A 12017-nucleotide genomic window follows, 5' to 3' on the forward strand; every position below is an offset into this window, starting at 1 on the left:
TTTTTACATTTATTTATTTTTGAGAGACAGAGAGAGACAGAGTACGAGTGGGGGAGGGGAAGAGAGAATGAAACACAGAATCCGAAGCAGCCTCTGGCCTCTGTGCACTGTCAGCACAGAGCCTGATGCGGGGCTAGAACTCATAAACCCTGAGATCATGACCTGAGCCGAAGTTGGATGCTCAACCAACTGAGCCACCTAGGCTACCCAAAGGTTTATTTTAAGTGGAGCTACAAGTTGCTGGATTCTTTTTGCCAGAACATGAGAAGCTGGTGAAATTTGAGAAGAGAAGAAACCGTCAACATGAGAGTAAAATAAAGAAATTATTTTGTAGAATTAAATAGCTAGGTAGCAGTTTTTCCTCATAACAGACTTTTCTCCCTGCTTTTAAAAGTTTTTACTTCTGATGTTTCATTTTTATTCTGTTCTGAACTTAATGAAAATTAATGGCTCGCCCAAATCAAACACCTTCCAACTTTTCATGTTAAAGATTATTTCTTAGGGGTGCCTAGGTGGCTCAGTCGGCTAAGCGTCTGACTTTGGCTCAGGTCATGATCTCATGGTTAGTGAGTTTAGGGCCTGCATCGGGCTCTGTGCTGCCAGCTCAGAGCCTGGAGCCTCCTTTGGATTCTGTGTCTTCCGCTCTGCCCCCACCCCACTTGTGCTCTGTCTCTCAAAAATAAATAAATGTAAAAAAAAATTTCTTTTAAAGATTATTTCTTAATTTGGTACGTTTTCTTTTTTTTTTTAATAGTATTGTAAAATTTATTTATTTTCTTGTTCATCTCTTTTTTTTTTTAATATATGAAATTTATTGCCAAATTGGTTTCCATACAATACCCAGTGCTCATCCCAAAAGATGCCCTCTTCAATGCCCATCACCTACCCTCCCCTCTCTCCCACCCCCCATCAACCCTCAGTGTTCCCAGTTTTCAAGAGTCTCTTATGCTTTGGCTCTCTCTCCCACTCTAACGTCTTTTTTTTTTTTTTCCTTCCCCTCCCCCATGGGTTTCTGTTAAGTTTCTCATGATCCACATAAGAGTGAAACCATACGGTATCTGTCTTTCTCTGTATGGCTTATTTCACTTAGCATCACACTCTCCAGTTCCACCCATGTTGCTACAAAGGGCCATATTTCATTCTTTCTCATTGCCACGTAGTATTCCATTGTGTATATAAACCACAATTTCTTTATCCATTCATCAGTTGGTGGACATTTAGGCTCTTTCCATAATTTGGCTATTGTTGAGAGTGCTGCTATGAACGTTGGGGTACAAGTGCCCCTATGCATCAGTACTCCTGTATCCCTTGGATAAATTCCTAGCAGTGCTACTGCTGGGTCATAGGGTAGGTCTATTTTTAATTTTTTTGAGGAACCTCCACATGGACTATTCTACTAGCTTCCCAGCTGGTCGGCTTGTAGTCACTCTGTCCTCCCTCCAGTCCATCTTCTACGCTGCAGGCACGGACAGTGTCTTCACAACCCCTCTTTCATCATTTCCTATTTAAATCCTCCTGTGGCTTTCCATTACTCTTGAGGACAGAAAACAAAATCCTAGCCCATAACATTCTACCTGGTCTAGCCACTGCCAGCTTTTCTGGTCCCTGTCAGAGCAGGAACCTTTTTTTCAGTTCTCAAACATGCCACACCTTCTCTTACCCTAAGGCCACTTTTATTCTGGTATGTCTGGAATGTTCTTCCTATACCCTTATAGTTAACTCTGACATTTAGATCTCTGCTAATTGATTTTCTTCAGGGATGCCTCCCTTGTCCAGTAGACTGGATTGCCTTTGATAAATGTTCTTGAAAATCTTTATTTGTTTCATTTAGACTATTTCAGTTCACATATATTAACGTGATTAGTATAGCATTTGTCTGTCTAGATTCTTACATGTCATGTAGGCAAGGCCTGGGTTTTTCTCACAGTTGTATTCCTAGTACCCAGCCTGGCTTGTATACTTAAAGGCAAACAGTGAAAGAGCAAGGTGGGTTTGGGGAACTGCAAGTGGCTTGATACAGATGGGTTTTGTGTGACTGAGGAAACATGGAAGGAACTGAGGCTACATAGAGGGTATGAGGTAATGGGTTTCAAACCATTTTGACCATGGTCCATGTTAAGAAATACAGTTTATATGACAGCTCAGTATGTGTCTTGTGTATGCATTTATAGCAAGTTTTATACACCAGTACTTAGCTGTTAGTTCACATAATGGACTCTTTATTTTGTTTTCCAAGTCACTGATTCCAGCCACTAAATTGATTGTATAATCCACTGATGGCCTGTGTCCTACAATTGGAAAAATATGGATTGAAAGCTTGGTTTTCAGATGGTTTGACAGAATCTATGACATTGACGCTGCCTTACAGAACTGCAGGTGTGTGTGTATGTGTGTGTGTGTGTGAGAGAGAGAGACAGACAGAGACAGAGGCAGAGAGAATGGGTGATGGGGGTGGGAAGAGGTTGAGGTGCCAAACTGGTGACTCTTGTTCTTGTGTTGTTACCAGAACTGGCCTACATTGACTGGTTACAATTCAAACTTCCAGATAGATTTCATATGGAGAAAGGTTTTACCTCTTTAAGAGGAGTCAGTGGGAGGGGCACCTGGATGGCTGAGTCAATTAAGCCTCTGATACCAGCTCAAGTCATGATCTCACAGTTCTTGACTTCGAGCCCCACTTTGGGCTCTGTAGTGACAGCTCAGAGCCTGGAGCCTGCTTCAGATTTTGTCTCTCTCTCTCTGCCCCTTCCCCGCTTACATTCTCTCTTTCAAAAATAAATAAACATTAAGAAAAAACAAAACAAAAAAAAAAAACAAAAGAGGAGCCAGTGGGGAGGGGAACTGAACCACATACCTACAGCTATTCTCAAATATTGTGTTAAGAAATTTGGATTTTTTGTCTCTTCATCAGTGAGGAATTCCTGGAGGATTTTAAGCAGAGAATCTAATTCTGATTGTATCGCTTTATAGCAAAATAGCTATGACTGACTGAAGAGGGCCAGAGTGGAGGCTGACAGACCTCTGTGAGGGCTTTTCCCCCTCTATTTGGTATTTATTGAGCTGTGCAGACCTGTGAAGGCAGGGACCTTTTTGGTCTTATTCTCTGCTGTATCTTCAGTACTTATCACAGCATTGGATGTTTAGGAGGTGTTCAGTGAGCATTTGTGGTAGGATGAATGGAACACACATTTGTGCTATGTCAAATACTGTGCTGAGCACTTAATATATATTATCTTCTTAATTCCTGCCACTATTTTATGAGTTAGAAAACTGAGATTTGGAGACTTTATTTTATTTTCTATGTTTTATTTATTTAAAAAATATTTTTTTGATATTTATCTGTTCTTAGAGAGCATGAGCAGGGGAGGGGCAGAGAGAGAGGAAGACACAGAATCTGAAGCAGGCTCCAGGCTCCAAGCTGTCAGCACAGAACTGATGTAGGGCTTGAACCCACAGACTGCGAGATTATGACCTCAGCCAAAGTCGGACACCTAACTGACTGAGCCACCCAGGCACCTCTAAAAAGTCTGTGTGGCAGAGTGGTAGAGCTTGGGTTTAAATCTTTATTCTTTTCATCCCAGTGGACTATTAAGAGCACCAGCTTACGAGTCTGACTGACCTGGATTCACATTACAGCTCAACCACTCCTGAGCTGAGTGATGTTTAAAAGTTTATTTAAGCCTGTATACTTTAATTAGTCTTCATGGAGTTACTGGGAAGTTGAGATAAGGCCTATGTCATATTGAACAGTACATAATACTGTACATACATAATATGTACATTATTATGTACAGTACATAATAAGTCCTCAAATATTAGCAATTTTTTGTGTTGTTATGCCCTGCTACCCATAGCAAGGGTACAGTTTTAGGAGTAGCATTCTGCAGTGGGTATGGTGGTTATTGAAGTGAGAGCAGTGGGGCAAATAAATGGATGGGTCATCTTCACTCCTTGAGGTGATGATAGATAGGTGTGGATAAGAAGGCTGACTCAGGAGCTGGAATTCTTTCTTTCTTTTTTTAATTATTTAATGTATTTCTTTAATTTACATCCAAGTTAGTTAGCATATAGTGCAACAATGATTTCAGGAGTAAATTCCTTAATGCCCCTTACCCATTTAGCCCATCCCCCCTCCCACAACCCCTCTAGTAACCCTCTGTTCTCCATATTTAAGAGTCTCATATGTTTTGTCCCCCTCCCTGTTGTTCTATTATTTTTGCTTCTCTTCCTTATGTTCATCTGTTTTGTCTCTTAAAGTCCTCCTATGAGTGAAGTCATATGATACTTGTCTTTCTCTAATTTCACTTAGCGTAATACCCTCCAGTTCCATCCATGTAGTTGCAAATGGCAAGATTTCATTCTTTTTGATTGCCGAGTAATACTCCAGTGTATATATATACCACATCTTCTTTATCCGTTCATCCATCGATAGACATTTGGGCTCTTTCCATACTTTGGCTATTGTTGATAGTGCTGCTATAAACATTGGGGTGCATATGTCCCTTTGAAATAGCACACCTGTATCCCTTGGATAAATACCTTTAGTTCAACTGCTGTGTCATAGAGTAGTTCTATTTTTAATTTTTTGAGGACCCTCCATACTGTGCTCCAGAGTGGCTGCACCAGTTTGCATTCCCACCAACAATGAAAAAGAGATCCTCTTTCCCTGCATCCTCGCCGACATCTGTTGTTGCCTGAGTTGTTAATGTTAGCTGTTCTGACAGGTGTAAGGTGGTATCTCATTGTAGTTTTGATTTGTATTTTCCTGATGATGAGTGGTGTGGAGCATTTTTTCATGTGTTGGTTGGCCATCTGGATGTCTTCTTTGAAGAAGTGTCTATTCATGTCTTTTGCCCATTTCTTCACTGGATGATTTGTTTTTTGGGTGTTGAGTTTGGTAGGTTCTTCGTAGATTTTGAATACTAACCCTTTATCTGATACACTGTCTGCAAATATCTTCTCCCATTCCTTTGGTTGCCTTTTAGTTTTGCTGATTGTTTCCTTTGCTGTGCAGAGCTTTTTATTTTGATGAGGTCCCAGTAGTTCATTTTTGCTTTTTGTTTTCCCTTGCCTCTAGAGACGTGTTGAGTAAGATGTTGCTGCAGCCAAGATCAAAGAGGTTTTTGCCTGCTCTCTCCTCTAGGATTTTGATGGCTTCCTGTCTTATATTTAGATCTTTCATCTATTTTGAGTTCATTTTTGTGTATGGTGTAAGAAAGTGGTCCAGGCTCATTTTTCTGCATGTCGCTGTCCAGTTTTCCCAGCACCACTTGCTGAAGAGACTGTCTTTATCCCATTGGATATTCCTCCCTGCTTTGTCAAAGATTAGTTGGCCATACATTTATGAGTCCATTTCTGGGTTCTCTATTCTGTTCTATTGATCTAAGTGTCTGTTTTTGTGCCAGTACCATACTGTCTTGATTACAGGAGCTGGATTTCTTTTCTCTTTTTTAAATTTTTTTAAACATTTATTATTGAGAGACAGAGACAGAGCATGAGCATGGGAGGGGCAGAGAGAGGGGGAGACACAGAATCCGAAGCAGGCTCCAGGCTCCAATCTGTCAGCACAGAGCCCGACGCGGGGCTCAGGCTCACAAACTGTGAAATTATGACCTGAGCAAAAGTTGGACGCTTTCCCGACTGAGCCACCCAGGCGCCCCCAGGAGCTGGATTTCTTAACGAGTACTGCAGAATGAGCAGGAGACTAGTAGATGATGGACAGTGAGAAAGGGTAGAAGGTATTGTATGTGACCGTTTGAGGTCATCCTCCAAGAAGGGGTGGATTCTGCATGACTTTGGGAATGAAGCTTCTGGAGAAGGTGACAGGGACATCTAGCAGGCCCACCCTGGTGTTCAGTACACTCTAGAAGCAGGAGAACTATAGGGAGAACTGAAAGAGGAACTAGATTTCAGACAGTAAAATCTTTCAACAGCACATATTCATTCAGCAGATAGCTTTGGGGCACTTAATACAGGCCAGGCACTATTCTAGGCACGCGGGATACAGTAGTAAACGGGACAAGACTGTCGTCTTGGAGCTTATGTTTATTTTTAGATGGTATTTGTAGAATGTAAAGGCCAACTGGTCACATGAAGCCCTTGATAGTTCCTGAGCGTTAAACAAAACAGTTTCTGTTCATTTCAGAGTTTTTGCGAAATTTCTTGGGGTGGGAGGGGAGCAATTTGTGTTTTTCAAATGTTTTCAGATCTGTCTCTAAACAGGACCTTTTTAGGGGAATCTTATCATCTCTGCCTTCAAAAAATTTGTATTCATGTTTTTGAGGGTTTTGGATATATAGACAACAGTAAAACCTTACTGAGGCTGCAGCCCTTCATTCAATTATGTATCTCCTCTGGTTACCTGAGAGTGATAGTGACTCTGCTTACTCAGACATTGGGTATTGTGGCTCTTAGTCTGAACGATAGATCATTGAAGTACCAAAAAACAAAACAAAATTAAAACCATGAATCAGGTCATTGGAAATTGGAGTTGATGGAGAACATGTAAATCAGAAAGTCCCTGGAAGATGAGAAGCAGACACCCTGGGGAGGAGGTTAATGTGAATGGAGGCATACATTGTCTTCTGCCTGCTACCTTTTTTCATCTGCGTTAAGATGCCATGGTATTTCATTGTCCAGAAAGCAAAAGACAGGGAGAAGTTGGTGGAATATTATTAAATGTATTCAAGCTAGTGACAGTGTGTTACTTAGCTTCCAATTACTAGTAGACTTCAGAGGCCAGGAAGGTTTCCAACTCATTCATCTGATCATTACTTATCTTGACCAAAGGCCCAGGAGAATATATACCGAAATAATAAAGCTTTCATTAGCACTTAATGCTTTTCCTTAAAGCCTTTATTTTAATACTATGAAATCAGATTTCAGAGAATGTCATAATTAAGATTTTCATGAAAAGAAGCATTTAATACTTTTTAAATACGTAATGACTCCCAGTGCTATCTGAATTAATTCACATCATAAACCCACTAAAGTGAGCTTTAATGTCTACTATGGCCAAGCTACCTTTATTTAACCTTAATATATAACACTATCAAGACCAATTTATGAACCACACAAAAATAATGATTGCTTTATTATAATCACACTTTATTAGCCTGAAATGTTAATCTGGTTAACCATCTACTGTATTTATCAGCCTGGGCTCTGAATGACTGGCAGCTTTTTTCAAAAATCAAAATTTTCCTGGAAAGATGAGTATTTGCCAACTTAATGATGTTTTAAAGAATGTGTCAGAGACTCTGAGAGCAACTCTAAAAGAGGAGTTCCAGAGGTGTTTTAAGCATGGAAACAGTTTTGGAATAACTGTTTAGTCTTTCCTTTTTTTTTTAATCTGATTTTTTTTTTCATATTTTAAATGAAATTTTGAAAGAGAAAGAGAGGGAGAGAATCCCAAACAGGCACCACACCATCAGCACAGAACCTATTGCAGGGCTCGAACCTGCAAACTGTGAGATCCTGACCTGAGCCAAAATTTAGTCAGATGCTTAACCGACTGAAGCCACCCAGGTGCTCCAAAACTATTTAGTCTTTCAAAGTGACTACTTTGAAGGGAAAAGCACTTAGATGGGTAGATTTTGATATATTCACTTATAAGATTGTCAGACTATTTTATAGTCACAAGTCATATAGAATTTTGACTGGATTAGCTCATTTGCGATAACAGGTATGGAACTTATGTCTTGATAGAAAAGGAATTCTGTCGTGAAAGAAAATGACTTGGCCAACTTTTGTGACCTGTGAGCAGCTGCTCTCAGGAATCATCTGAGGGAACCTGCTCTTTCTGAGATCCTTTGGATTGGTTTTGCACTCCTATTCATGTAAGAGAAAGAGAAAGAAGGCATAGTTATTGAGTTTAAACTCTGTATCAGAATTTGCCTGAATAACATCTTACTTAGTCATTATAATAACTCTGTAAGGTATGTATTATCTCCATTCTACTGATGAGGAAGCTGGGTTTCAGAGAGGTTAAGGTGGTTGCCAAAGTAACACCTAACATACCCTGTTTGGGAACTGAGATTTTTTAAAAGTATTTCAATATTTTTCTCCATTGTAATATTTGAGTTCTCTCTTTTTTTTTTTTTTTTTTGAGCTTAAATTTTAATTCCTATCTGAGTCCAAAGGCTTGATCAGCTCTTCACATATCACCACCTGGCCTTCCTAGTCACCCAGATCCTAGTTAGTGCTCAGATATTTAAATATTTAGTTCTCGACATTATGGAGGCCTCTGATTTACTCCCCAAGGCATTCTTCACACCCACCTTTCAGGTATCTGTCTCAGAAAAGTTTGTGAGTACTCCCTGCACCTGCATGAGGCAGATTTACAAGGCGGGAAGGTTAGGACCCCCACTAAAGTATTGATTTCTGGAGAATAGGGGCCCCCCTTCAAGCTCTGCCTTTCTCACGTACCCTCAAACCTGAGCCAGGCAGGATAATGCTGTGGTAGGCAGATAATAGACCCCCACCCTTGCCCCCCAGCAAATGTTTATGTCCTAATCCCTGGAAACTATCAATATGTTACCTGGCAGGGAAGAATTAAAGTTGTAGAAAGAATTAGGTTGTTAACCAACTGACAGTAAGATAAGGAGAGAGTCCAGTAAATATGGAAGAGGGTAATAGAGTGATGCAATCTGAGAAAGATTGGCCCTTGCTGACCTTGAAGGTAGAAGGGGCCAGAAGCCAAGGAAGGTAGAAGGGGCCAGAAGCTGGAAAAGGTGGCATTCTCACCCAAGGCCTCTAGAGAGGAACACAGCCCTGCCGACATTGAGTTCCATCTCAGACTTCTGACCTGCAATTGTAATAAACTTGAGTTGTTTTTAGCCACTATGTTTGTGGTAATTTGTTACAGCTGCAGTAAGAAATTAACGCAAAGGCCAACCTTACTTCCTTAAGGCCTGGCTTACCATCAGCCCAAGAGCTTGTGGGTGGAGAGGAGCCAGCATCAACCCAAGTGTCCGTAGGTGCTCTAGCCAGGATAGCACTGGTGAAGAGGTGGAGCAGAAGGGAGGCCTGGAAGGAGGTGCAGCTCTAGCCCCAGGTATGGCCGGGATCCGTGGATTGAGCTCCAACCTCCAAACTGTGGTGTGAGGCCACACCCTTCAGCAAGGTGAAGTGACCAGGTGAAAGACCACGTCACCTTGTTGGAGTATGTGATCTCATTTGTAAAATATGGGCAGCTAAACCTGCCCTACCTGCAGGGTGTCATGAGGACAAAAAGAGTGGGTATGAGAGAGTGTACTCATTACTGCTGTACACATTTTCAGTTCTAGGGAGTGAGTGATAGAGTTAGTACCTCAGTACTATGGAAGAAGTTGGATCCACTAGTATTATTTTTTTACTAATAGGCTTGTCACTTTCAACATTTATTTCTAAATTTGCAATTAACAAGAAAATCCAGTTAAATAGAACAACTCATTGACTTAAAGGACAATTGATGTTTAACTATTTCATGGGATCATACCATGTTAGCAGCCAAAGAGGACTTGAATGATGACCTCATCCATTTTTCAGACAAAGAAACAGATTCAGGTTGTGGAAAAGTAAGAAGTTCAAAACATTTAGATATATAGTTCCCTGATGAGTGTCAGCAAAACCAAAGCCCAGTCTTTATGAATTCCTTCCAAGATGTTAAAGACATGGACAGTCATTTAAAATAGAAACTCAGCTCAAACCAAGCCAAGCTTTCTCCCCTTCTGCAGCTCCCAGGATGACAGCTTAGATGTGTAAAGGGCCCTAGCTGTTTCAGCCTTGGCTGTTAGTACTTTGTTTTGCCTCCCCCTCCTCCCTGACAGATTTTAACTGAAAGAAGTGACTAATCACTTCACGTCATGGCAGGCCTTCAGGAGTTGGGTTCAGGGCATTGTGCACCCCCATTCCAGCCACCCACCTCGCCACTGTGTGCATTGCTCTCAAAGGCAGCACCTGGATGACACTCTTAGTAAGCCCAGGCACATAAGTCATGGAAGCCCGGCCAATATAGGTGAGGTGTGTCCCTATCACCCATTGCCAGTGATAACTCTGTGAGCCGACTGTCACAGGCAGAGAGGCCAATGCAGGCTTATGAGTCCTGACGGCCCTCATGCTTTGCTGGACAAGCCAGCGTTAAGTCCTCAAGGCCAAAGAGGCACAGTATCTATTGAGGTTGGAGTCAGGTGAACCACCACAGCTGCAGTCTTCTGATTGAGAGCAAGCCACCCTGGGGCTTCTTTTTCCCCCCTCTGTCAAATGATAGACCGGACAAGGGCTGCGTTTCTTTCTAGGCTTTTCTAGAAGTGGGGATTACATCAGTCCTTGTATTGGAGGTTTTGTTTATTTTAACTAAGGAAGTAGAAAGCTGATGGTCAGGAGTTCTCATTTGAGAAATGTGAATTATTTTATTTTTGATTATAAAAGTAATTCATGCTTGGTATAAAAAAAGTACAACAAGGCAGAAGTATATAAAAGAGAAAGTAAAATCTCTCCCACAACCAGCACTAAGTTAATCAGGCCCCTGATATTGTTCTCCTGTCCCCTAAACAGAGGCTACTGGTGCTCCCATTAGTCATCTTTCTTGAGGAGGCAGTTAAAATTCTAAAACTCAGTCTTTGCTGGTATTAACGGTTCCAACAGTTGGTGGAATAGAAGAGTAACATTGGTAGAAGCTTTTTTTCCCTTCTAAAAATTCAAATTCCTATAGTATAGCCCAACTTTCAAATCCACGTGAAGAAGTTAAATTTCAATACTTAATAGAAATAACATACTATTATTAGATAATGTAAAAATTATGAAATACAAAAGAATAAAATACATTAAAAAGTTTACAGAAGTTTTACTAAGATGACAAGACTTTGGGGGATTGTTTTGTTTTTTTTAATTTTTTTTAATGTTTATTTTTGAAGGAGAGACAGAAAGGGTGTGAGCTGGGAAGGGGCAGAGAGAGAGAGGGAGACACAGAATCTGAAGTGGGCTCCAAGGCTCTGAGCTGTCAGCACAGAGCCTGATGAGGGGCTCAAACCCACGGACTATGAGATCATGACCTGAGCTGGAGTCAGAGGCTTAACTGACTGAGCCACCCAGGCTCCCTGGGGGATTGTTGTTTTCTGATTTCTTCCTAGATTGGGGCATTGCATTTGCATTACTTGTATAATGAAAAAAAAATGTTTTAAGAAAAACATTCCTGATAATGACATACTAGTACAATTGATTGGATTCAAACCAAACAGCCCAATAATGGACACTTACATACAAAATGCCATGAACCCAGAGAAGTAAAGAATCGTCTCTAAATTAGAAATCAAGGAAAGCTACATGCAGGCAGTCAAATTTGAGCATGGTCTTTGAAATGGGTGGGATTTTTCATACACAGAGTTTGAGGGGGCATTTTAAGTGGAGGGAAGGCCATAAGAACAGGACACGTCAGGAAGAACAAAGAGTCTAGTTTGGCTGGAGCATACAGTACATGTAGGGGAAGGGACAGATAAGACTGGCACCAGGGTGGGGGCACTTGAATGTCAGGCCACAAAGTTGAAGCTTAATGATGGGTGATGGGGCTGGGGGTGGGGGCTTTGAGCAGGAATTGTGATATAATCAACGTTGGCTTAGAACAGTTCCTTTGGCCAAGCTGAGTGTTAGGAAGGGGGCAATTGGGGAAGACGAGGATGGGAAGATGAACCCCAGATGAATGCTGAGGCTTGATCTTAGCAGGTGGCATCAGAAGGAAGACAGGTGTGACACTTTATAGAAATAGCCTCAGTACATTAGGGGCCTAGGATTGAGTGAGATGAATTCAAACCTTTTTTCTTTTCTTCTTTTAGAGAGAGTGAGAGTGTGAGTGGGGGAGAGGGACAGAGGGGGAAAGAGAATTTTAAGTAGGCTCCATGCTCAGCAGAGCCCAACACAGATTCCACGGCCCTGGGATTATGACCTGAGCCAAAATCAAGAGTAGGATGCTCAACCAACTGAGCCACCCAGGTGTCCCTCAGTGAGATGAATTCAAATCCCACTCTCCCTCATCATTACTT

This window comes from Panthera tigris, chromosome A1, assembly GCF_018350195.1.
Source record: "Panthera tigris isolate Pti1 chromosome A1, P.tigris_Pti1_mat1.1, whole genome shotgun sequence".
Lineage (NCBI taxonomy): Eukaryota > Metazoa > Chordata > Mammalia > Carnivora > Felidae > Panthera > Panthera tigris.